This window comes from Mustela nivalis (assembly GCF_964662115.1).
Source record: "Mustela nivalis genome assembly, chromosome: 9".
In the NCBI taxonomy this organism is placed as follows: Eukaryota; Metazoa; Chordata; class Mammalia; order Carnivora; family Mustelidae; genus Mustela; species Mustela nivalis.
The window spans coordinates 78,470,449-78,498,318 of NC_139028.1; the positions used below are offsets into that span (position 1 = coordinate 78,470,449).

At 42.0% G+C, this 27,870-nt stretch overlaps 1 long non-coding RNA gene across 1 annotated transcript; it reads right to left on the reverse strand.

Moving 5' to 3' along the window:
• LOC309841380 lies at positions 1-27,642 on the reverse strand. Its single transcript, XR_014299098.1, has 4 exons — positions 27,520-27,642; positions 22,895-22,962; positions 607-751; positions 1-161 (listed from the first exon to the last, which is right to left on the reverse strand). It is a non-coding gene; the product is annotated as an uncharacterized lncRNA (long non-coding RNA).
• Positions 27,643-27,870: the final 228 nt, after the last annotated feature.

The following is a 27,870-nucleotide window of genomic DNA, read 5'->3' on the forward strand; positions in this document are numbered from 1 at the left end:
GCAAGTGCCAATTGTTTATTATAGCATTATCTTATTTTTTTTATAAGTAGTAACAACTTGACATGCCTTCCGATAGGGAATGATTAGATCGCCCAGTACAGACACACCGTGAAGATTCTAGAGCTGTTTCTTATACTGACGCAGCAGGCTCTCCGGGATACCTTAAACAAAGAAAGGAAATTGTGTGTCAGTTCCCACAGAACGACCCACCTTTATGCATCTATGCGGGGGGGCGGGGGGGACATATGTATGCGTTCATACACACACACACACACACACACACACACACCCCAGGCTCATTCCCTTGAAGGGTTTTCAGGCCTGAGGAGGGCCCTTCCTGGCTGTTTGGGGCCAGCTGGTTCAATGGCAACATTGGTTGAACCCTCAGAACCAAAAACATCCTTTTTGGTTCTGAGGGTCCCAAAGACTGTCACTGCGTACAGAAGGATGAAATGATCACCCCAGGAGAGACTCAAGGCTCAAGGAGTATCTACGGCGTTTTCCCATCCCCATTCTCTTCCTGTAATTTACAGCTTGAGGAAAGCCCCCAGGCCACACACTGGCCAGGTAAGGAAACAGAAACCCAGGACCCAGCCCCTCCAAGACCTGGTAGCTGAGCTGGGCGGCTGCACAGCCTGTGGCCCCCTGTGACATCTTTGCAAACACGAGGGGTTTTGAGCCCCAGAACCATCCCATTTTCCCTGCTTCAGGCTCAAGTTCCCGCCCTGATTTTCTGGGCTTAATCTTCTTCCTGTGGAAATCAATAAGGACATTGTGATGGAATGATTCACGTTCAAGGTCAGGCCAGAGCAAATTGGAGGCGACATGCTGATTTTACCGCCCTCATGGAGTGGAGAGCCAATCCTGCTCACAGACCCTTTAACCCTTTCCTCGCCACTCCCAACACTGGGTCAGCACCTGCCCAGCCCAGCCTCTTCCCCCAGTGCCTTCGCCCTGCTATGGCCCTGCCTTTTATATCTCCCCAGGGCTCTAACCACATGGACTTGGAGCCTCACATGGCTCCTGGTGATTTGGGGAAGGCAGATGGCAAACACAACCCTGGACCAAACAGAAATGATTTCAAGCTAAAGGTCGGATGCTACTTGTATAAGAACATTGGTCACATCCTGTGCCAGGAAATCGCCCTCCCTGAAGCAAAGCCTTCCCCACTTCCAACCCTCTTTTCTGAGCTCCAGATCCCCTCTTCCCTGCTGTCCTGGACTGTCCCACCTGAGGAGGTGGAGGAGAAGGGGGACGAAGTTCCTCATTTTTTTTAATGAACAGCAGCTCAGACCTTTTCTGTGGCTCAAACATGATAGAGGTTTATGTCTCCCTCTTATAAAGAAAACAAAAACAAAAACAAACACAGGTGTTTCTGAGTATCAGGAACCTTCCATCCAAAATGATTCAGAAACCCTGGCTCCTCTGTCTTGAGGGACCACCACCTTCAGCACAGGATCACCTGCATCAAGCCAGCTCGCACTGGAGGCTGGGGAAATAGGAAAGCAAGTGGCTTGCTCTCTTTCGCTCACATCTCAGCAGCCAGAACCTGTGCATGTGGCCACAATTAAATGCAGGGGAGGCTGCGAGTTGTAGTCCAGCTGTATGCCCAGGAAGAAAGGACCTGGGTCTAGAATACGTCTTCTCAGTGAGGAGGTGGAGATAGTGGGGACAAAGCTTAGGAGTTTGGCTGAATAGGACCGAAGAGAGACAGGGCATGAGGTCAACGGAAGATTTATTTGTTTGAAGGTTTGAGAAAGGCAGTGACTTGGCCATATATGCTGGGAGGAGCCAGTGGAGAGAGAATGGTTTCGCTGGGGGAGAGATCAGGGTCTCCGAGGGCCCTTGGCTACCATGAGGAAGAGCAGTGACAGGTAAGGACCCTCTGGTTGGGTGGACCCTGCTTTCCGTCTTTATTCATCCTGGGTCCCCAGTGTCTAACACAGGCCACTGGAAACTGAGTATAAACATACCTTTAAACATACAAGTAAGGAGCCGGGCAGCAAGAAGTTAAAGTGGATAGTGGTGGGCAGATCCAGGGAGCCAGGTGCACCCCAACATACTGCGGCAGTGCCAGTTAATCCCTTGCAGCAGGCAGGAGGCCTGCACAGCTGTCTCTCCCAAGCTGGAACTGCATAACCAGCCGGCCCTTTGCCCAGAGGTCCTGGCAGCCCAGGGCGGAGGGAAGGGGAGGAGAAAGGTGGGCAAGATGGTGGGCGAAGCCCCTGCATGCTTGGAGAACTCATTCTTCAGAGTTGAGCCATTCTGGAGGTTTGCTCCTCGGCCCCCACTTGCCATGAAGACTGACCTCCCTCTGGGACAGGGTCCTCTCCAGCTAGCGAAAGATAGTGTGTCCCTGCCCACCCACCCCCAACACACATGCCACGTCCATTCCTGCATCTGCACTTTTGCCTGGGGTTCTTGCCTCATCTGGGATGACCTTTTCTTTACTCTCTCTGGACAGCTCCTGCCTAGTCTTCAGACCAACCTTGAGCTGCAAAACCCCCGCCCACAGCCTCCTTCTTTTTGGTCATGGCGCCCCCCGGCTCTTGGTTCTGCTTGCCTGGGGTGTCACATGCCAGTGCGGCTCGATGCTCTGCTTAGGGAAGGGGGACACAGGCCTTGCTTTCGCCTTCATTCATTCTTCACCCACGTTTTATTACAACAGAGAAGGATGCTAAGGCTCAGAGAGGTTAAGCAACTGCACAGCTGGAGAGTGGGGGAACTCAGGACATGAGCCCGTACTTGTCTCATTCCAGAGTCCACACCCAGACTTTCCTTCTCACTGGGAAAAGGAAGAAGCAGAATGCTGGGTGGCTAACAGCTACCATTCAGGCCCCTTCCTCCCAGAAGCCAGATAGGATAGTGGAAAGAATATTCTAGTCTCTCTTTGGCCAGTTCCCAATTATAGGATGTTGGCAAACGCCAAGCCTCAGTCCCCCTTTGTGAGGAGGGGTGACAGGTTCTACATGCTAGGGCTGGCATGAGTGTCAAGTGAGATCATGGATGGGAACGGGCCGGACAACTGCAGAGTCTGCTGCCCTGTGGGAAGCTGCCTGGCTGAGCCAGGCGATCCCAGCCAGAGCGGGCCATGGAGTAGGAGAAAAGCTGGAGCACAGGGCCTGACGGACCCCCAGCCTACCATTCCTGCAGGAGCTCTTGGGCTCATGACCCAGCCTTTGAGTGTGCTGGGCCCAGACAGCTGTGTTTCCTGCCCCAGCTCCACCTGAGCTCAGGCACTGGTTATACATGGTTGGAGCTGAGCGAGCTGTGTGCTTGGGGGAAGAGCCTGGATGATGGGGTCTGGCTCTTTCTCTGAACAGCTATGTGATTTATTCTCTCCAAATCTCGGTTTCATCACTAAAATGGAAAAGAGAATCTGGCAAAGTCATGGTGAGAATGTTTACAGGTAAAGCCCGTGACTTACCATAGGAATTTAATGCACGGAGCTATTTTTGCTACTGTGGACAGAACATTTAAGGTCAACTCCTTCGAACTCCACATCTCCAGGAGCAGAAACTGACCCTAAAGAGAGACAGTGACTTACCCAAGGTCTCACTGCAAAGTGAGCAGAGCCAAACCAGACTCCAAACCCAGTGCTCCTTCCATTCCATCCTCCAGGGAGTTTCCTCCGACTTCCAACCCATGAGAGGTCTCCTTGCTCGAACCTCACAGCCTTCCCTGCCTGAGTCACCTGCTGGGCCTTCCAAGAGTTCTGTCTCCATCTAAGACAGGCGCCTCTTACTCCTGCCCTAGCCTCCCCAACAGTAGCTATTAGAAGGCTGGGTCCTCTGCAAGGTGTTTAGATCCAGCCAGGGATGTTCCTAGGGGTCTGGGAATGTTCCAGGGATGGAGTCCCAGGTTGGAGAGGGGAGACAGAAGTAAGAGAGGGAAGGGTTAAAATGAGGCAGCTGGAGAGGGCAGCCTACAGACAGCCCAGCCCAGCACTGGGAGGCCTGCACCACTCCATTCCTTTGCAGATCAGTTACACCCAGCTGTCTCCCTCCCCACCGCCAGTGCCCCTTGGATTAGGCGGGAAAGGATCCCGGCCTGCAGCCTGCACACGGCCCATGGGGAACAGCGCCTGCAGCCTACGCCTCCACGACAGCTGCTGAGTGTCAGGCGAGAACATAGATCAGCAGGGTCCTGGCAGAGGTGCCCCCAGCACAGGCCCTGCCCCCAACATGCGCAGGAGGGGCCGCCCAATGAGAAAGGGGGTCTGTAAGGGATTTGGGAGGTACAGGCAAGGGTCTGTTCCCAAAAATACCTCCTCTGCACATATGTCACTGGGCCTCAAATTCTACCATTAGACATCTTAGAAACTTCAGGTCTCTCAAAGACACCAATTAAAAACTACACTTCTTGGAACAGCTGGCATTCTTATGTACCACTTGATGAGTCTTGGTAAAATTGACTAGAATTTTATTTTAGTTTTACAACGCATGTATGAAGTCCCTCAAAAATGTCTATTCCTTGGGGCTCCTGGGTGGCTAAGTTGGTAGAGGGTCGGTGTCTTGGTCTCATGTCTTGATCTCAGGGTTGTGAGTTCAAGGCCCATGTTAGGCACGAAGCCTACTTTAAAAAAATGTCTTCCTTTGTCTCAGTCATTCCACTGAGAACTTTAACTTAAGATGAATTTGATGTAAATAGTTGATAATATGGAAAACAATGTTGTGGGCTATAGGGCTTCTGGGTGGCTCAATTGGTTAAGCATCTGCCTTCAACTCAGGTCATGATCCTAGGGTCCCTAGATTGAGCCCTGCATTGGGCCCCACATTGGACTCCCTGATCAATGGTGAGTCTGCTTCTCCCTCTTCCCCTGCTCCTCCTTCTGCTCTCTCTTTCCCAAATAAATAAATAAATAAATAAAATCTTTTTTTAAAAAATGTGGGCTATAGTTTCAAGATAAAAAGACTAATACCACAGATACTTTCAAAATACTCAAAAAAGCTATATGATATGACAAAGAAAATTTAAAACTAGAAAATATCTGTACCTATAATGAAAAACATGGAATAGTTCCATCAATAGGCCAAATACACAAAATTTCTGGAAGCTATCAAGCAAATGGGAGATAGCATAGTACATAGGTTGGACAGAACTTCTGGGTTCTAATCCTGATTACTTCTCTCAACAGTTCTGTGACCTCGGAAAGTTACCAAATATCTCTGAACTTCAATTTCCTCAACTGTGAAATTGGAATAATCATTATAATAGTGGTGAGAATCATGTAAAAATTAGAAGAGATCATGTGTGGGAATATCCTTGTGATCCCTCCATCAGAGGAACCAGCATTAGCCAGTGAATGAATGGCTATGGTGTGTCTCTCCCCATCACCCACCTACAAAAATGTCGAGAAACCCCCACATAATATCAATTCAGATTAATGTAGACCTTTATTATAAATATTACTAGTCAATTAAAACTCACTAGCTATTTGAAAATGATGGACTGCCCTAAAGTGAGAGGCAAGCTGAGATGGTGTGGGGAATTTCCATCAGTGAAATACCATCAATTCAAGAAACATGAAAAACATGAAGAATATTCTTTTCTTTCTTTCTTTCTTTCTTTCTTTCTTTCTTTCTTTCTTTCTTTCTTTTTTATTTCTTTTCAGCATAACAGTATTCATTGTTTTTTTGCACCACACCCAGTATTCTAATAAACATCCCCAAGATGATTTGTGAGGATATTTAAGTATCTATAAAATAGGGAGCTAATATACAAAAACACAATTAGAAAACAAGAATTTTGTTTTGACCTTACAACATGACCTTACAACAGAGTATCCTGCAATTGCACACCTACCATGCAATTATAAACAATTAGAAAATTAGACAAAATACATGAGATCTGTGTTTTCAGACATTGGACAACAGGCAATGCAGGGCTAGGATCCCTAAGAGGAAAGAAAATATGTGCAATGAGTATTACTAGAAAGCTCCAACCTTCTGCCTACAGGAATTTTCTGTAAAAAGACACACAGATGGGGAAGCCCCAGCAGAGGGTGGTAGTCTCAACGACTTGAAGAGACAGAGATCACAGCAGGAAATCTGAGGTAACTGGAAATTGTGTAGTAGAGTATCAAAGTAGAGGGAGTTATGTAGGAAAAGAGTTCCAGAAATATGCATAGATTGTCCGTTGATGAATACTAAAGTACACATATACAAGGCAGAAAACTATAAGACTGAGCAAAGAACTATTGACCAGTTGTAAACTGAGCAATTCCTGGAGCTTATGCAAGAATAGGAGACATTCAGGTTTTTACCAGCCACAGTGGAGAGACCTCATTGAATGTCTGGGGCATTTAATTGAGCCTCCAGAAAGGGTCTTGCCATAGAAATAGAACTAAACTAGCCCAGAGTAAATCCTATGAAGGACCTGCTCTAATTAAGTTTTGAAACAAGTGTGAAATTGACCATGTTGATATGTAAATAACTTAACTGTAAGATATAACTCTAGATATTCTCTAGAAGAAACAAAATCCAGATGTTCAACAATGTGATAATAACATTCATTCAATCAATTTTAAAAAATTACCAGACATGCAAAAAACCTGGCATCTGTGACTTAAAACAAGGAGAAAAATCAGTCAATAGAAACAGACACAGAAATGACAAAGATGATACTAGCCAACAAGGACTTTAAAATAACTATTACAAATATGCTCAAGAATGTAGAGAAAAATATTAACAAAATAAGAAAAGAAATGAAGGATATTTTAAAGAAGAAAATGGAACTTCTGGAGATGAAAACACAAAATTTTCAATGAAAACAGGATTAAAAGATTAGAGACTTCAGAAGAAAACATCAACAAACTTGAAGACATAAGAAAAACTGTCCAAAAGGAATTACCCACAAACATGAGTATAAAACTCTTTAAGGAACTGTTAGCAAACAAATCTAGCAATATCCAAAAAGAAGTACACATTCTGATCAAGTGGGCTTTATCCCAGGAATGCAAGGTTGGTTTAACACCCAAAAATCAAGTAAATCAAGTAATGTAATATACCATATTAATAAATATCCACATGACCATCTCAATAGGCACAGAAAAAGGATTTGATAAAATCCAACACCCAGTCATGATTTTTAACAACTCTTTAAAAAGTAGAAATACGAAAAAGCTTCCTCAACCAGATAATGGTATTTATTAAAAATTTACAACAAATGTCATACTTAATGCCCAAAGACTAAATGTTTTTCCACTAACATGATAAACTTAGTAGGATTTCTGGCCTCACCTCTTCTATGAAATCATGTTTTGGAGATTCTACCAGTGAAATAAAATAAGTAAAAGAAATCAAAGTCATACAGAGTGGAAATACAAAAGTAAAACTGTCTTCATTCACATATTCATGATCATCTATGTATAAAATCTTAAGGAAATTAACAAGAAAGCTACTATAACTACTAACCAAGGCAATGCAACACAGATTCAATATACAAAAATCAACTGTATTACAAAAATCAATTGTTTTACAAAAATCAATTGTATTTCTGTATAATAGTAACAATATAAAAACAAAATCATGAAAAGAATGCTCATAATAATAGTATTAAAAAGAATAAAATGGAATACATTTGGAATATACTTAGCAAACATGCAAAACCTATATACTGAAAACTACAAAATATAGCAGCAAGAATTTAAAGAATATGTGAATTAATAAAGGGATATGCCTTCTTCATGGATTGGAAGACTCAAAATCATTAAGATGGCAATTTCCCCTATTAATCCACATATTCATTGAAATCCTCATCAGAATCTCAGCAAGCTCATTTTGTAGAAAGTAACAAACTGGTCCTAAAATGCATATGGAAATGGAAAGGGCCTAGAATAGCCAAAATAATTTGGAAAAACACAAAACTGGAGGAATTACCCTGCCTTTATTCATAACTTATTGTAAAGCTACAGTAATCACGACAATGTGATAGGGGTTTTTGGATATACATAAAGATTACAATAGGGAGTCCAGAAATATATCCACACAATAGAAAGAAGTAAAAAAAAAAAAACCCAGTAAGAACAATAAGAACTTGAGCAAAATTTGAGCTGACACTTCACCAAATAAGATACATGATGGCAAATAAGTATATAAAGAGATACCCAGTATCATTAGTCATTAGGGAAATCTAAATTAAAACCATAATAAGATAACACTATTATACTCTCTAGAGTATCTACATACTAAAAGACTGATGCATCAAGTTTTGAGAATGTCGATAAAGGGGATGCTCATACATTACTGGTAAAAATGTAAAACAGTACATTCGGTTTAGAAATCAGTGTGAGTTACTTAAATAGTTGTGTATAAACTTCCAGGGCCCAGAAAGTCAACCCTTACATAGATACACAAGGGAAATGAAAATTTGTGTACCCTAAGACTGTATGCAAAAGTTCATAACAGCATCATGCATAAGGACTCCAAACTTGAAATAACACAAATGTTCAAGGGATGAATTAATAAGCAAATATGGCATCCACATATAATGGACTGCCCAAGAATAAAAAAAGGAAAGGAACTATTGATACATACAAAAATATGGATGAACCTCAAAAAAATGTGCAGAGTATGAAATGTCAAATCCATAAAACTATATATTGTACAATTCCATTTATATGAACTTTCTAGAAAAGCCAAAAATGTAGAGACAGAAATCAGATCAGTGGTTAGCCATAAGTTTTGGGAGTGGGGTTGACTGTAAATACACAGGGGAACTTTTAAGGTAGTGAAATTATTTTAAAACTGATTACATAACTATGTAAACTTACTAAAATTCATGGAAACTTACATGGGTAAGTTTTATATTATGTAAATTACATTTCAGTAAAAATTTTCTTTTTAAACTCACTGTCTAAAACAAAAAATAACTATGTTTTTAATGGTAAATTACATAAATAAAAGTATAATGTATGATAAATAACACAATAGAATGGAAGTTAACTTGTAAGACTGCATAATATACAGTTGTCCATTATACACAAAATGGTATAACATTATATGAAGGCAGAATGTCATGTGATAAAGATAAGTTAAGTATGCTCATTCTAAATCATTTTAAAATAACTAAAACAAAAACTATAGCTAATATAACAATGGTGGAGATATGCTGAAATTAAAAATACAATTAATCAAAAAAAGGACAGGAAACAAGAAAAGTAAGAAAAAAGAGATAGGGTAATAGAATAAATACAAAACAAATAAGTAGATAATAGATTAAAACTCTGTTATTATATTATTATATCAAATCATTGCATAATATTAAAAATGATCTCAATAATCTAGTAACAGATTCAGACTTTTTTAATGAGCCAATTATAATGCCTACAGAAACAGGTATATTTTTAAAGATTTTTTTCTATTTATTTGAGAGAGAGAGCTTGAGAGAGCATGATAAGTGGGGATCGGGCAGAGGGAGAGGGAGAAGACGACTCCCTGCTGAGCAGGGAGCCCAACATGGGGCTAGATACCAGGACCCTGAGATCATGACCTGAGCTGAAGACAGATGCTTAATCAGCTGAGCCACCCAGGCACCCAAGAAACACTTAAAATATAAAGTAGGTTAAAAAGGAAAGAATAGAAAAAGAAACTTTACACAAGATTAGTTATAAGAGAGCTATAATGAATGTATTAATTTCAGACAGAGTGGACTTTGGAGCAAGGAATATCACTAGAAGGTTTTTTTTAATTTCAAGATTTTATTTATTTGAGACAGAGAGAGAGAAACAGAGAGAGAGAGAAAGCATGAGTGGGGAGGAGAGGGAGAGGGAAAAGCAAACTCCCCACTGAGCAGGGAACCTGGTGAGGGGCTCCATCCCAGGACCCTGAGATCATGACCTGAGCCAAAGGCAGACACTTAACTAACTAACTGAGCCACCCAGGGATCCCTCATTAAATGTTCTTTTAAAAAACTTCTTTTTTTAAAAAAATATTTTATTTATTTATTTGACAGACAGAGATCACAAGTAGGCAGAGAGGCAGGCAGAGGGAGAAGCGGGCTCCTCATTGAGCAGAGAGCCTAATGTGGGGCTCGATCCCAGGACCCTGGGATCATGACCGGAGCTGAAGGCAGAGGCTTTAACCTACTGAGCCACCCAGGAGCCCCCTTTAAAAAACTTCTAATGATATTCCTGGGGTGCCTGGGTGGCTCAGTCAGTTAAGCATCTGCCTTCAGCTCAGGTCATGATCCTAGGGTTCTAGTATCAAGCTCCATGTTGGGCTCCCTGCTCAGCAGGGAGTCTGTTTCTACCTCTGCCTCTCCTCTGCTCCAACCCCTTGCTCATGCTCATTCTCTCTCTCCCAAATAAATTAAAAAACTCTTTTAAAAAAAGAACATTTAATGATGAAAGAGTCAGTGCATCAAGAAAACATAACAATCAATAGTTTGCATGCACCTAATAATAGAACTCCAAAATATATAAAGCAAAGAAATTATAATTATAGTTGAAGATTTCAACACCTTTTACTAATGATTCAAAGAACAAGTAGGGGCGCCTGGGTGGCTCAGTGGGTTAAGCCTCTGCCTTTAGCTCAGGTCATGATCCCAAGCTCCTGGGATTGAGCCCTACATTAGGCTCTCTGCTCAGCAGGGAGCTTGCTTCCCCCTCTTTCTCTGCCTGCCTCTCTGCCTACTTGTGATTTCTGTCTGTCAAATAAACAAATAAAATCTTTTAAAAACTAACAGTAGACAAAATCAGTAAGGCTTTATATAGATTTGAACAATACTATCAATAACTTGACCTAACATTCTTTTTTTTTTTTAATTTTATTGATTTGACAGAGATCACAAGTAGGCAGAGAAGCAGGCAGAGAGAGAGAGAGGAAGCAGGCTCCACGCTGAGCAGAGAGCCCCACTGGGGCTTGATCCCAAGACCCTGAGATCATGACCTGAGCCGAAGGCAGAGAGTTTAACCCACTGAGCCGCTCAGGTGCCCCTGGACCTAACTTTCATTCATAGAGCACTCCACCCAACAAGAGCGGAATACTCATTCTTTTCAAGGGGACACGGAATATTTGCAAAGATAGACCATATACTGAGCCATAAACTGAGACTAAATACATTTAAAAGAATACTGTCATAAAAAGCATTTTCTCTTACCACAATGGAATTGTTAGAAATCATCAACAGAAATATTAAAAAAAAAAAAACTCCAAATATCCAGAAATAAAACACTTCTAAATTATTCATAGGTTGGGGCACGTGGGTGGCTCAATGGGTTAAGCCTCTGCCTTCTGCTCAGGTCATGGTCTCAGGGTCCTGGGATCGAGCCTCGCATTGAGCTCTCTGCTCGGCAGGGAGCCTGCTTCCCCCCAACTCTGCCTGCCTCTTTGCCTACTTGTGATCTCTCTCTGTGTGTCAAATAAATAAATAAAATCTTAAAAAAATAAATTATCCACAGGTTGAAGAAAATATTTTTTAAATTAGTGATTAGAAATTAAAACATAGTACATCAAAATTTATGAAACGTTTCTATTTTTGCCTATATTTAAAAATTGCCTATTTAAAATTGCCTATATTAAAAAAGAATGAATGTCTCAAATCAATTATCTTAATTCTCACTCTAAGAAACTAGAAAGAGAAAAGAAAAATTAAATTCAAAGTAAATGTAAGGAAAAAAAAGAAGTTTGTACCATCTTTATTAGGAGACTTGGGGGTGAAAAAGACAAAGTAAATATAAGAATGAAAAAATAATAATTAAAGTTGGAATGGATAAAATAGAAAGCAATAGAGAATAAATAACAGAGGGAAGTCACTAAAATCAAAGTCTTGTTTTTTAGAGAAGCTTGATAAAATTGATATACCTCTATCCTAATTAATCCAGAAAGGCAGAGGAAAAAACTACCAATATCAGTATTTAATAAAGCAGCATCAGTGCAGGTCCTATGGACACTAAAGGAAAATGAAATATCATTATAAACAACTTAATTCCCATAAATTTAACAATGTATATGAAATATAAAAATGAAACTAAAAAGAAAAATAGACAAACTCACAATTATAGTCGGAGACATTAGAACTCTTTCAGTAATAGATACAATAAGTACACAGCAAATGGTAAAAAGATAAAGAATCTGAATAACACTACTAATCGAATTGACCAATTGACATTTAAGGAAAACTTCACCCACCAACAGCAAAATACTCATTCTTCTCAAGTGTACATGAAGCATTCACCAAGAGAGGATACATTCTGGGTCATTAAACAAACCTCAAGAAATTGTTCAAAAAACTGAAATTATATGAAGTATGTTCCCTTGCCAAGCAGAATTAAATTAGAAATTAGTAACAAAGATGTCTGGGAAATCCACAAATATTTGTAATTTAAACAATGTATTTATTAATAACTCATGGGTCAAAGAGGGAGTTGCAAGAGAAATCAGAAAATATTTTGAATTGAATGAAAATAAAAATATAACATATTACAATTCGTGGGGTGCAGCTAAAGGACAAATATTTATGGCATTAAATCCATATGTTTGAATAGAAGAAATCAATTATCTAAGTTTTCATCTCAAAAAAAACGAAAAAAAAAGTAAATTAAATCCAAACCAAGTAGAAGGAGGAAAAATAATAAGGAGCAAAAATCAATAGAATTTAAAAGAAAAACATTACTGAGAAAAATCAATAAATCCAAAGTGGTTCTTTGGCAAGATCAATAAAATTGATAACCTTCTAGCCAGTCAGATTAAGAAAAAGAAAAAGGAGAGATGATACATATAATCAATATCCGGAATGAATGAAGGGAGATTACTACAGACCTTACAGACACTAAAGCAGAATAAGACATTACTGTGCAAACAATTCCAATAAACTTTAATAACTTAAAAAATAGAAAAATTTTTGAACACATAAACTACCAAATACTTTTTTTAAAGATTTTATTTATTTATTTGACAGAGAGAGAGAGGGGGAACACAAGCAGGGAGAGTGGGAGAGGGAGAAGCAGGCTCCTGCGGATCCTGGGATCATGACCTGAGCCGAAGGCAGACACTTAACTGACTGAGCCACCAGGCACCCCTAAACTACCAAATATTAAGAAGAATTAGACAATCTGAATAATACTATAGTATTAAATTTTAATTAGTAATTAAAAACTTTCCAACAAAGAAACTCCAGGATCAGATGTCTTCACTGGAAAATTCCAATATTCCAAATATTAAGGAAGAAATAATACCCAGTTATATGCAAAAACATTCAGGTAATTAAAGAGGAAGGAATACTTCCTAATTCATTTTATATGGCTAGAATTACCCTGATACCAAAACCAGAAGAAAGATATTGCGAAAAAAGCAAACTATAGACCAATATGCTCATGAACATAGATGCAAAATCCTTAAGAAAATATTAGAAAATCAAAATCCAGCAATATAGAAAAAATATATATATCATGACCAGGTGGGGCTTATACCAGGTGTGCAAGGTTAGTTCAACGTCTGAAAATCAATGTAACAGAGAAAAATCACTGTCAACAAAGTAATAGGAACAGACATAATAACATCTTAATAAATGCAGAAAAAGCATTAGAGAAAATTCAACATTTATTCATGAGAAAAGCTTCCAGAAAACTAAGATTAGAAGGAAACTTTCTCAATCCAATAAAAGCCATCTAAGAAAAATTCTCTAAGTGGTATCCTACTTAATGATGAAAGACTGGGGTGCTTGGGTGGCTCAGATGGTTAAGTATCTGCCTTTGGTCTTGAGGTCCTAGGATTGATCCCTGTAATGGGCTCCCAGCTCAGCCCCAGGTCAACTCCCAGCTTAGCCCCCAATTCAGCAGAGCAGGGAATCTGCTTCTTCCTCTCTCTCTGCCTCTCCCCATGCTTGTGCTCTCTCTGTCTCTGTCTCTGTCTCTCTCTCTCTCAAATGAATAAATAAATTTTTTTTAAGAAATGATGAAAGACAGGAAACAACATGTGTTGGAGGGGATGTGGAGAAAGGGGAACCCTCTTACACTGTTGGTGGGAATGCAAGTTGGTGCAGCCTCTTTGGAGAACAGTGTGAAGATTCCTTAAGAAATTAAAAATAGAGCTTCCCTATGACCCTGCAATTGCACTACTGGGTATTTACCCCAAAGATAGAGATGTAGTGAAAAGAAGGACCATCTGTACCCCAATGTTTATAGCAGCAATGGCCACGGTGGCCAAACTGTGGAAAGAACCAAGATGCCCTTCAATGGACAAATGGATAAGGAAGATGTGGTCCATATACACTAGGAAGTATTATGCCTCCATCAGAAAGGATGAATACCCAACTTTTGCAGCAACATGGATGGGACTGGAAGAGATTATGCTGAGTGAAATAAGTCAAGCAGAGAGAGTCAATTATCATATGGTTTCACTTATTTGTGGAGCATAACAAATAGCATGGAGGACAAGGGGAGATGGAGAGGAGAAGGGAGTTGAGGGAAATTGGAAGGGGAGGTGAACCATGAGAGACTATGGACTCTGAAAAACAATCTGAGGGGTTTGAAGCGGCGGGGGGTGGGAGGTTGGGGGAACCAGGTGGTGGGTATTAGAGAGGGCACGGATTGCATGGAGCACTGGGTGTGGTGCAAAAATAATGAATACTGTTATACTGAAAATAAATAAAATTTTTAAAAAAAGAAATGACGAAAGACTAAATACTGTCCCTATAAATTTGAGAACAAAGATAGGATACCTTTTCTCACCACTTCTATTCAACATTGTTCTTCAAGTTCTATCCAATGAAGGAAATCAAGAAAAAGAATCCAAAGGTATACAGATTGGAAAGGAAAAATAAAACTATCTCTATTCCCAGATGACAATTGTCTAAGTAGAAAATCCCAAAGAATCAATGAAGAATCAAGAAACTAATAAGTGAATTCACCAAGTTTGTTGGATACAGGATCAATACAATAGAGAACTTGAAATTACAATTTAAAATAAATAATGTTTCAGATGATCTGCTATAATGAAAAAACAATACAGTGGGTGGCTTAAATAACAGAAATTCATTTTCTCATAGTTCTGGGTGTTGGGAAATCCAAGATTAATGTGCAGGCTGACATGGTTCTCCATCTTCCTGCACTGTCACTGATCTTTGTCAAGAGCAGGGAAAGGCTGATGGAGAGGAGCCCGCAAGGATGAACTACCCTCTTGTTCACAGGTCCCAGCATTTCTATACTTTCATATAAGCTCACATTTGGCCTTTAGCAGTTTGTTTTTAAAATTTGTCTTGTGAAATAAGTCAGACAGAGAAGGATAAATACCATAATGATCTCACTTATACGTGGAATGTAAAACAAAAGCAAAAACAAAAACCAAGCTCATAGATACAGAAAACAGATTGGTAGTTTCCAGGCGTAGGGGGTAGAGTGTGAGGGAAATGGGTGAAATTTCCAGTTATAAGATAGTCATGGGGATGTCATGTACAACATGAGGACCCTAGTTAATAGTGCTATATTGCAAATCTGAAAGAGGCTAAGAGAGTAGATCTTAAAAGTTCTCATCACAAGAAAAGAAAATTCTGTAACAATGTCAACTAGACTTATTGTAGTGATCATTTCACAAAACACACAAATATCAAACATTACATTGTATACCTGAAAGCTAATATAATGTTACATGTCAACTGTACCTCAATAGAAAACATTAAAAAAAATCATTCGATGCAACAAAGATAAATAAGTATTTGTCTCTATTCTTTTTGCCTCTTTCTATGGCACCCAGATCTCTTCTCATACTCTGCTGTAGGTAAGCAAATGCTCATATCCTGTCTCTGCTTGGAGGGCCCTGTATTTCCTTAGATTTCAGATGCCAGTTATCCTGGACCCTCCACTCTCTGATGGGCTATTAGCTATCTACTGCTTCCTTACAAATTATCTCTCAAACAGAGCAGCTTAAAGCAATACACAATTATATCTCACAGCTGCCATGTCTCATGAATATGGGAGTGGCTTAATGGGGTGGTTGTGGTTCAGGGTCTCCTGTGAGGTTGCAGTCACACTGCCATCCAGGGCTATAGACACCTCAAGACATGAATAGGGCTGAAGAAGCTTCCCAAGCTCATGCATGTGGTTTTCAGCAGTCCTTGGTTCATTGCTGGTTGTTGGTCGGAGACTTCATTTCCTTGGGCCCTTCCATTGGAACACTCTCAACCTGGCAGCATACTGCCCCCGGAGCAAGTGATGAGAGAGAGAAAGCCCAAAACAGAAAACCATATTCTTTTATAAGCTAATCTTTAATGTGGTATATCATCACTTCTATTGTATTCTATGACTGGTACCATATAGCAGGAAATTACACACAGGTGTAATTTCCAGGAAGTAGGGATCATGGGGAGCCATCTTGGAAGCTGGCTACTACAGAGAGGTTCAAGAAATGTTATGCCTTTCCTAATTGATCCAGCTTTCTCTTTTTGTTACTATAAGAAGAATGAGCAAAGCTCTTTCCAGCTTTCTGTATCACAGACATGTTAGAAGTCTCCCTCTACTCACACTTCTGTCTACACTTTTCACCTCTGCCTTATTGAATTGTATTTTGAGAGAATGTCTTGGCACTACTTTTTAGTTCATTGATTCTGTCTTGAATCTTGAGGATGTCCATCAAACCTTCCATTATTTTCCCCCCAACAATATAGTTTTTATTTCTGAGAAAAATTGAAAGGTTTTTTTTAAAAATCTATTTTTTTAAAGATTTATTTATTTGACAGAGATAACAAGCAGGCAGAGAGGCAGGCAGAGAGAGAGGGAAGCAGGCTCCCTACTGAGCAGAGAGCCTGACACAGGGCTTGATCCCAAAACCCTGAGATCATGACCCGAGCTGAAGGCAGAGGTTTAACCCACTGAGCCACCCAGGCACCCCTAAAATATCCATTTTAATACAAGACTAGAATGCATGCTCTTGGTAACTGCTATTGGCCCAGGGTTGGGCATATGACACAAAGTTGCCCGATCAGACTCAAGAAAAAGACTTATATTCCATGGCTACGGAGAGAATATTTTCCTCTTTCCCATTAAACTGAGTAAAGGGGGGGGGGGGAATCTCCCTTTTCTACTTGCAGTTATCTTGTGACACAAAGTGACACAAAGTAAGGAAGGCAAAGCTAAGAGACAGAAAGAACCTGAATGCTTGATGACACGCTAAATAGACCAACCCTAAGACCCACTTTATCTCTGAACTTCTTGCTCTGTGAATTAATGACTGCTCTTATTGTCAGATCCAGTTTGAGCTGGGTTTTCTGTGACATGTCACCCAGTCCTTCCTGTGCCCATATAATGTCTTCCTTAGTAAACGAATCCCTCCTTCATGCAAACAGAAAGAGATGGACCCCGGCCAGAATCTAATAAGAACGGGCTCTCGTTAACCTTATCTTTTACCCTTAGCCACTGATCCTCCCCTCTCACCCCTCCTACAAAGTGGTCCTTGACTTTGTGGCCTAGCCACTCTTCAACACCAATCCAGAGAGCCCCGATCTGTCACAAAACACTTTCAGGATAACCCTGGCCCCCAATGACTATGAATCCAAATTAGCCCTTGACATATGATCAGTAAAGCATCTCTGAGGCCTGTTGCAGGATCCCATAGTAGGCAGACCCATAAGTGAGAGCCCCACTGACAGGTTCCCATCCTGGCCCTGTGTGATCTCTCTTCCCTATCTGGGCCCTAGGCAGCCATCCACTTACAACAACTGAGCTGGACTCTAGGTCTCAAGGTCTCTTCTGCCTCTGACATTCCAGGATTTCTGGACTGTGAGATACATGAATCTCTACCTATCCTGGTTAGCCCAATGTCCCATTTTGCATCTGGCACACGTCCATTCTGCACTGGTCTCCAGCATTATATGGCAAACATGAAGGAAAGAAGTTAGAAAACTGAGCTCCCCAATGTCCGGGCTCACGGCCCTGGAAGTCTATTTTCAGGCAGCTGATAACAGGCCGGCTTTTGTTGGGACTCATTTCCTGACACGTTAAGAGAGTTGTGCCTCATCTGTAGAGACACCCAGGGGAGGATTGGAAGTGCCAGGAGATGATCTCTGTCCCAGGGATGCAGGACAAGAAGAGGAAAGACTGGGGTAAAGGACAGACATTTGGCGGGGAAATGGGAGGGAAAGGAGTGGAGATCCCAAGGAGCCAGACAGAGCTGGCCATCCAAGAGATCTCTGTTCTCTCCCCCTTGCTTGGGAACTCAGTTGGCCATTTCCTCCTCCAGCCCCTTCCCACCAGCTACACCAGTATCCCCTCCCTCCCCATCCCAAGCCTTGCTCCAATTTCAAAGCTTTCTCTGGCCCCAGCTGGGTTGGGAAACCAAGGAAGGAAGAAGGCATGATTTTTAGTCCCGTTTTGGGGAGGGGGTGTAAAGAAGGGGTTGGTGGAAGACAGAAAAGAAGTAGAGCCTTTTGAAATGAAAGCCGGGCCAAGCTCATCAGAGATTAATGTAGGAAAAGCCCCACTTGTGTGATGGGACCCAGATGGTGGGCAGACTTGCAGAGGCTGCTGACAGATCCTGATGGTCCACAGCCTGCCTCTCACTTCTCAGCCTCATCTTGGAGAAAAAGATGCAGGCCCAGCCCCTCAGGAAACTTGGGGCTGCCCCAGGGCTCCTCCAGACCAGGTGGAAAGGCAGAGATCTAACCCCGTGGCTTCTCACTCCAGCTTCCTGAACAAGGCGTGCACATGCCTGCGGACACATGCACTGAAAGGGAGAGAGAACAGACAGTTGATCCTGCCCCCTTCTCCCATGAGAAGCCTGGCCAGGAGAAGAAAGGTCCCAAAGCAGACGGGGACCTCGTTTAATAGCTGGAAGTTGGTGGAAAGAGTGCTGTGACCACCACCCCAACTTCATGCCCAGTCACTGCCCTAAGTTCTTTCCTACTTTTTCCAGCCACACTCCTCAAAAGAGTTGACTCCCTTCACTGTCCTCTGCTTTCCCACTTATTGAGAACTCCTTGCAGCATGGAGCCCGGTCTCCCCACGCAGAGAAACAATCCTGTTCCCATCCCTTCCATACTAAATTTAACAGATATGTCCTCAACTGTCCAGACCTCCCAGCGTTGTAAGACAGATGGGCAGCTGTCTCCTTCTGGAGCCTCTTGCTCCTGGTCTCATCTGACTGCTCGTTGTCTCCCTCATTCACTGGCTTTTCTTCTTTTGCTTTCCCATGCCTTTCTGTCCCTTCCCTAAAGGTAGGCTTCTCAGTCTCCTCTCTCACAGTCGCTCCTGCATATGTCTTCTCCTCCCGAGTCTTCAAACAGCAACTCCAGGCTGATGAGACCCAAAGCAAGATCACTCACCTCACCTCATTCTCTTCCTGAGCCCCAGTTTATCCCCCATCTGTCTCCTGACAACCCATCCTAGGCAGCTTAAAACCCAACACAGCCCTTAACTTCCCACCAACTTCTTCCCCTCCTGGGATTCCCATCTCAGGAGAAGTACCACCACCTACATGGTTAGTCGGGAACCTGGGACTCATCACCGCCCCCCCACCCACTCAGACCACAGGACATTGATTCTACCTCTTGAGTAACACCTGGATTCCGCTTCTCTCCAATCTCAGTAACCTCAGGCTTCCATGCCTCTTCCTTTCTCTCTCAGAAGGATGCAAACAGCTCCTATCAGATCATCAAAAAGACTCTCTCTTCACTGGGCTCTCCCGGCACCCTTCTCGTGCCTCCAATCCAGCACATTGACATCTACCACACTCCTTAGGGTTCTTCCTCCTTGCTTAAACTGTGACCTCCTTGGGGGCGGAGAGAGTGTCTAAGTCACCTTCATAAAGCCATTCCTTAGTCCAGGACATAATGTGTGATCAAAATATTTAATGTTTGGGGCGCCTGGGTGGCTCAGTGGGTTAAAGCCTCTGCCTCGGCTCAGGTCATGATCCCGGCGTCCTGGGATCGAGCCCTACATCAGGCTCTCCCCTCTGCAGGGAGCCTGCTTCCTCACCTCTCTCTCTCTCTGCCTGCCTCTCTGCCTACCTGTGATCTCTGTCTGATAAATAAATAAATACAATCTTTAAAAAAAATATTTAATGTTTGGCTAAATGATTCTATTTCAAGTATTGTGCCTACTTCCCGAAACCAAGCCGACACTAGAATTTTCTGTGCTGAATCCAGGGTGCAGAATACCAGTGCGGCTGCCCCCGGATGGGACATAAAGCTGAGCAATTATTTCCAAACTGGGTGTTTTCACCAGCACAGGCAATACTGTGGTAAGCATCTTTGGGCATGAAGCTATTTTTGTATTTTAGAGTCTGTCCTTGGAACAAGTAAGAAAGAACAGCAGCCACACTATCCAGCTCTCCCCTGGGAACAGATTCACCCCGAGAGTGTGGTGAGAGCCTTTTCTGCAGCATCTCTGGGAACCTACTGTGGAACTTAACCACAGACTGCGGTAAGAAGTTAAGAAGCTGCAGAATATGAGTGCCGAGGAGACTTGGGGACACTGTCAGTAAGACTCTCAGGCTCAGAGAAGGGGAGCAGCTCATCTGAGATCGTTCACGTAGATGAGCTACTGAGTCAAGCCCAGGAATGAGGGCTGCCTGACGCCTCTCTCTGCCCGCATCCCATACCTGCTTTGGAACTGCATGCACTTACTAAGTTCCCCACGGGGAGGCTCTCCCTAGAGAGCAGAGGGTCTGATAAAAGTAGAAACCTTGAGGATGAGAAGCAACTGGTTCCCCCTAGGAGGCAGGCCTTCTAAACCTTCTGCATTCCCCTGTCCTCGCAAGGAAGGACATTCCCTTAGGAGCTTCAGGACGGAGATGGGAAATGCAGAAAGAGGCACTCAAAGTACACTAAGGCACTCAAAGGAAGCCTTCCTCTTCATCATTCTAAAGAGAACAGAGAGAAACAACAACAACAACACTACACACTTAATTATCTAAGTCTCTCAAGTTCTGTGTTGCCATGCTATTATTATCTGCATCCTACATATTTGGAAACAGGCTCAGAGAAGTCAATAACTCATTCAGAGCCATGCAATAAAGACTCAAGTGCAAATGTGCCAGACTACAAAGCCCACAGGATTCGCTCCAATGACAAAAGTTTCCCACCTTCGAGCCAGTTTTGGGCCAGGTCTCTGTCGAGCAGCTCTGGTCTAGAGTTGAGTAAGTTCTGAACTCAGAGCTCCCACCTCTTCCAAAGAGTTGTTGTGAAGAATAAAATAGATCTATGTGAACAGACACACATATCTATGGACAACTGGTTTGGGACAAAGATGCCACTGCAGTGCAACCGGGAAATCATGATCCTTCCAATAAATGGTGCTGGGACAACTGCATATCTACAGAGAAAAAATAACTATGTTGATCCCCATCTCACTCTATACGTAAAAATCAATTCCCTTTGGATGACAAATCTAAATGTGAAAGTTAAGACACCAAAGCTTTTAGAGCAAGATCTAGAATAGTTTTGTGACTTTGAAATAGATGAAAGTTTTTGGAATAGAACATTAAAAGCACTAATCAAAAAGGGAATTTTTAAAATAAATTAGACCATATTAAGATTAAGAATGTCTGCTCATCAGAAGTGCAATTAAGAAACTAGAAAAGCAACACATCAAAACAATGAGAAGGCATGTCACACACTGGGAGGAAATATTTGCAAAAAGACATATCTGATAAAAGACTGTTGCCAAAATATACGAAGAACTCTTAAAACTCAACAATGTGAAAATGAACAATTCAAATGTTAAAAACAGGCAAAAGATCTGAACAGACACCTCACCCGAGAAGATATACCAAAAGCAAGTAAGCATATTAAAAGATGCTCAGTATTCACTAGGCACTTACAAATTAAAACAATAATAAGATACTACTACATACCATTAGAACACTCAAAACTCAAAACATTGACAACACCAAATGCTGGCAAAAATGTGGCACAAGAGGAACTCTCAGTCATTGCTAATAGCAATGCAAGATGGTACAGCCACTTTGGAAGACAGTTTAGCAGTTTCTTATAGAACTAAACATATTCTTGGGGCACCTAGGTGGCTCAGGTCATGATCCCAGGATCCTTGGATAGCACCCTGCATCAGACTCAGCAGGCTCAGCGGGGAGCCTGCTTCTCTCTCTCCCTCTGCCCTTCCCCCAGCTTGTGTTCTCTTTCCTTCTCTCTCTCTCTCTCAAATAAATAAATAAAAATCCTAAAAAAAATTTTAAAAACCCAAAACGATAACTAAACATATTTTTTAAGGTTTTATGTGTTTATTTATCTAGAGAGAGAGAAAAGTACATGAGCCATGTGAGTGGAGGGAGGGGCACAGGGAGAGGGAAAGAGAGAATCTCCAGCAGACTCCCCACTGAGCTCAGAGCCTGACTCCTGCTCACGAGCTGAGCTGAAATCAAGCTGGACGCTTAATCAACTGAGCCACCCAGGTGCCCCAAAACTAAACATATTCTTACCCTACAATCCACCGTCACCCTTCTTGGTATTTACTCAAATGAACTGAAAAACATATGTCCACACTAAAAAATACTATACTGGTAGACATGCCATCATACATTTTTCCAAATCCACAGAAAGTAAGTCAAGACTGAACCCTAATGTAAACTATGGGCTTTGGACAATAATGATGTATCCATGTAAGTTCATTGAATAAACAAATTGTAACAAATGTAGCACTCTTCTGCCAGATGTTCATAGTGCGGAGAATGGGTGGGAGTGGGCACCCACCCACTCAAGTTGCTGAGAACCTAAAGCTGCTCTTCAAAAATAAAGTTTTCGTTTAAAAAAAAAAAGAAAGAAAAAGGCAACAGACTGACTGAAGAGAATGTAATGCATATATCCAACGAAGCATGTTATCCAAACTCCTACAAATCAAGAGGAGAAAAAAAGACGGTGCAACTTTTACAAAGGGCAAAAGACTTGAATAGGCACTTCTCAAAAAAGAATGTCCAAGTGGCAAATAAATGTATAAAAGGGTGCTTACCTTCACTAGTCATCAGGGAAATGCAAAGTAAACTCACCACACAGTACCACACACATACCACTGCATGTCTAAAAGGAAGAAGACAGAAAATACTGAGATTTGGTAAGGATGTGGAAATGAGGACTCTGAACTGCTTATGGGAAAGTAAATTGGTAGAACAACTCTAGAAAATTGATTCGCTGTACATATCAGAGATAAGCATACACATGATGTAAGACCCAGCAATCCTGTTCCTGGTATAGATCCTGCAGAAATGCTTACATTTAGTCACCAGAATGTTCGTTAGCAGCCCCACTCATAACAATAGGATACACACACAATGGAATACAAGGAGAATAAACAAATTACAATGACACACAGCAACAATAATAAATCTTGCAAACATAATGCTCAATGAAAGAAACCAGGAATGAAAGTATATTGTACGGCACCCTTTAGATAAAGTTCAAAACCAGGGAACACTGCAGTGATAGAACGTTTCTATATCCTGACTGTGGTGGTGATTAAATGAATCTATGTAATGTGATAAATTTCATATGAGTGCATATAAAAACTGACAAGAACTGAATAACACCTGTAGCTAAGTTACTATTATTGTACCTATGTCAATTTTCTAGTTTTGATACTGTTCTATGGTTCAATACTACATCACTGGGGGAAGTTGTGTAAAAGGTATGCAGGAACTCTCTGTGCCACTGTTCCAACTTGTTGACAATCTAAGATTATCCCCCCCCCAAAAAAAAACTTTTTAAAAGCAGACTGAATTTATGTTGCTAGAAGTCAGGATAGTAGTCATCCTGCGGAGGGTCAGAAGGAATTAGGAGAGGACATTGGGAGGCTTCTGGGGTGCTGTCATGGTCTGTTTCTCAATTTGGGGGCTAAACACACAGGTGTGCACATCTTATACAATTTTATGAGAATTAAGTTGTGCACTTATATGCATTTGTTTCTATGTACATAATACTTCAACAAAAAAAAAATTTTTTTTTAAGGCAAGGATTTGCTCATAAGAGCTTGACCCAGTGCCCAGCATATCCTAAGGGCTCAGGAAAAGCATTTCTTTACCTGTGGCTCTCTCCTACCTTACCCTCACAGGTTCCCTCTCATGTTGTCTTCACTGCCCAGGTGAGCACATTTCCTAAAGGAGGTGACTTGGCCCACAGACTACAAGGGTACGTGTTCCAGGCAGGTCTTTTGGGAATAAGAAGACCTTCTGGCAGGAAATATAGGCCCTAGTGTGAAATATAATACGCCTCCTCCCAGCATGGAATATAATTTAAAAAGGCTTCATGTAATTTCTAGGCATATAAATTTACTAACAATCAATAATTTCATTGGTTTATTGGTTAAAACAAAAGTACACCCCATTGGGAAAAAAACTGAATATGTTAAACAATTTTTGACAGTATAACAATCAAAAATACTCTTTTCTTATGGAGAACTTTATGCAAATTACAAAAGGTATGCTGAGGTTGCTATGCCTGCGCAGAGTTCCAGCCATTTGAGTCTTGTTGATAAGCCATGGGGTCTTGAATTAGTTTTAATTTGGAGAAAGAACATTTTGCCAAAGTCAAAAGTGATAGAAATCACTCAAATGTACACACACTATAGAAAAACAGTCACCGAAGTTGTACTATTTCAAAGTAACCATCCCAGCAAATTCAGTCTTAATTTTTCTCTAGGTTGGCATTTAATGATTTTACAGAGAGCAACTTAATAGTGCTTCTGAAGGGTCACTTGAGAATTGCTTTTACACCTTTCATGTGTCTGCCACACTGGATTTTTCACCCATTTTTTTTTTTTTCAGAGTAAGATATGCAGACAAAGCCAATAGCTGTACTTTGCCTCTGAAATCTGGGTTTCAATAGGCAGTTAGTGTATCAATTACAGGATGAAAAATGATGAACTCTAATCCTTTCCCGTAAAGAATCTGCAGATCAGAGAACCATTGTACGCTCTGGAACAGATGACACAAAAATGTTTAAACTATTATCCTTTCAACCGAGAGAGTTTTACAACGCAGGAAATGTGATTTAAGGCAGTTGGTTTCGCATTGCCTTTTAGGACAATGCCATTGGCCACTGTATACTTTTGTAAGTGGATTACAATGTATGCATTACAATTCAGACTTGCAAGGAAATATGCGTTTCTTTATTGCTCCCTAAATATTTTTGTTATCTTGCTTCAAAGTCTCCAAATGAAAGGTGGGGGGAAATTATACTCCAGCTCCTCTGGTTAAAATCCCCTCTTACTCTCGAGGTGAACTCACTCTGCAGTGGGTTCTCAGTCCTTCCAGGGGCTCTCTGCCCACTCCTCCCTCTCTGCTCCTGATTACTGCAGGGGCACCAAGAGGAAGAGGGCCCTTGGGTCTGAGCCATATGGCTTCTGCTGCTCTGGGGGAATGGGGAGCTCAAACCCTTTGGACAGGACCCCCTGTCCTCCCTCATCCTGTTGAGGAATCTGTGGCTGGATATCTTGCAGTGTCCTCAGAACAGGCAAACCATGTGGCAATTGCTTTCTGGGAGACGGCCCTCTCATTGCCCCTGGGCTCTTGCTCCAGCTGCTATTGCTAGAGATACAACTTCCACCTGCATCCTCAGCTTTGAGCTGCCTACCTGCACCCCCTTGTCACGAGAATCCTCCTACTTCTGTACAGTGGGATGGGGTCCCTGTACCTCCACTGCAGGGAAACCTTTGGGCAAGCCTGCCAATTCTCAATTCTCAGCCACCATCTCTGTTTACCACAGTGGAGCAGAAGCTTCTGGATCTCTTCCATGGCACCCAGAGACTGCTTCAGGCTACCGGTCTAGATACATCTTGCAGCATGAAGGTGGGGCTGGGAGAAAATGCAACAATAGCTTGCCCACTTGCAAAATTTTCCTAAACCTGTTGGGGGTGAGTGTATCTGTTGGGGTGCCTTTCATTTTACCTGGTCCCCTGTATCCCTGACCTAAGGCAACACCCTGATCCTGTCTCATCCTTTCCCAGCAATTGAAGAGTTCTTTCTCTCTGCTTCCTGTCTGATGGGGCTTCTCCTACACACCCTCCTCCCCCTTTTCCACTCCAGCCCAAAGGTTGATGGCAAAAATGTCATAGGGGGGACGCCTGGGTGGCTCAGTTGGTTGGACGACTGCCTTCGGCTCAGGTCATGATCCTGGAGTCCCGGGATTGAGTCCCGCATCGGGCTCCCAGCTCCACGGGGAGTCTGCTTCTCTCTCTGACCTTCTCCTCTCTCATGCTCTCTCTCACTGCCTCTTTCTCAAATAAATAAATAAAATCTTTGAAAAAAAAAATGCCATAAGGCACAAGCCCAAACCACTTGGAACAGGAAAATACATCAGCAGGTATAAAAAAAATTATTTTTGATCCCTGACACCTGATTCTGACAAAGATTTCTACACACTTTCTGCTAACAAGAAGCCAGGTCTCAAATGCAGCAAGTGCTGGCCCAGCTGTTTACCCTGGCCAGTGTTGACACAAACTTCCAGGTTCCTCTAGCAAAGGGCAGGCAATGACCAATTTTCAAAGGGCTTTCCAACATACTGACCAGATATATGTATATTATTTTTGCACATGAAAATAATTCAGGCATAGTAGGGCTTAACCCTAAAATTTTAGAGGAATAAATGCAGGTGAAACATTCTTTGACAAAATAGTCTGAATTCCAAAAGCTGCATTTGACCAACCAATACAGCAATTTCTTGTGCCCTTTGTTTAACCCAGTGATCTTTTCATTTTTATCAGTACAATGTATCTTGTTCTTGCAACTGTTTAACCAAGTAAAGACTGGGAGAATGGCTACTGAGGGTTACTGGGCAACCACAGGGAATGGAGTAGCACAAGGATGCCCAGGAACACACCTGAGATCTTCCTTCTTCTGTCATAAACTTTGCACTTCCTGATCCTGTAGTAATGTGTTTGGATCCAGATCCTTTATCCTATATTGGAACCTTGTAAGTATGCATTTCTTTCTTTGCTAATGCTTTTAATGCTCATTTTAATTGCATTAGCATTTTTAAAAGCCACAATTAATATTCTTGCCACCGTCCTACTCCCTAGGTCTCTCAATGCAACATTCTTCATCCTTCTCCTGCCCCTCCTGGGTCTCTAACTCACACCAGAGACTTCTGAGGGACATCTCTCGAGGGACAGGCCCAGGTAGGACCAGACCCTGGGGTTGCCCTCACTCAGGAAGATAACAACTGCGTCCATAATATCACTCACCATTACTTGGGTCTGCACACTAGCTGATCTTTGGACTGAATCCTTATTCACGGGAGGACAATTGGGTCTTTATTGTTCTGCAAATTCCCTTCCCTCTAAACACACAACGGATAGATAACATTTATTGAGAACTTACACGCCACATACCTTACATGCATAACCTCATTTAATCCTTTCCAGGAGTCTTTGAGGTATTACTCTCTCTGTTTTATCGCTGAAGAAAAGGAGGCTCAGAGAAGTTAAGTAATCCATTCGGAATCACACAGCTATCAAACAATAAGCCACCTAACTCTAGTGCTCGTAGTTATTAAAATTGGGGGCATACAGAAGTTAAACAGCTGGGCTACAGTTACAAAGGTAAGGAGTGTCTGGGCTGGGATTCAAAGTTCGATCTCACCTACCAGCAAAATTTTGTTCTTCACCCTGCAGGACAAGGAAGAGGCAGGAAGCACGTGTATTTAAGGGAGGCCTGTGAGAATAGCATACATTCAGACGATCAGAGCCCGAACTAGCCTTGAAATAGAAATTGGAGGTAAGGTGTGTGAGAGCAGCCTCTTCAGCGGACTGGCTGGTGGGATTTGCCAATCAGAGAACAAGATCTTTGGAGCGTTTAGTGGACTCGACCAATGAGCGCTGCACACTGTGAGGCGTGGGGAGCAGAACCGGCCAATCAAGTAGCTGTGAGAAGGGGATTCCCCCGTGAAACTGGCCAACCAGTAAGTCGCAGCTAGACCTGAGCCTCTGAGCTGGGA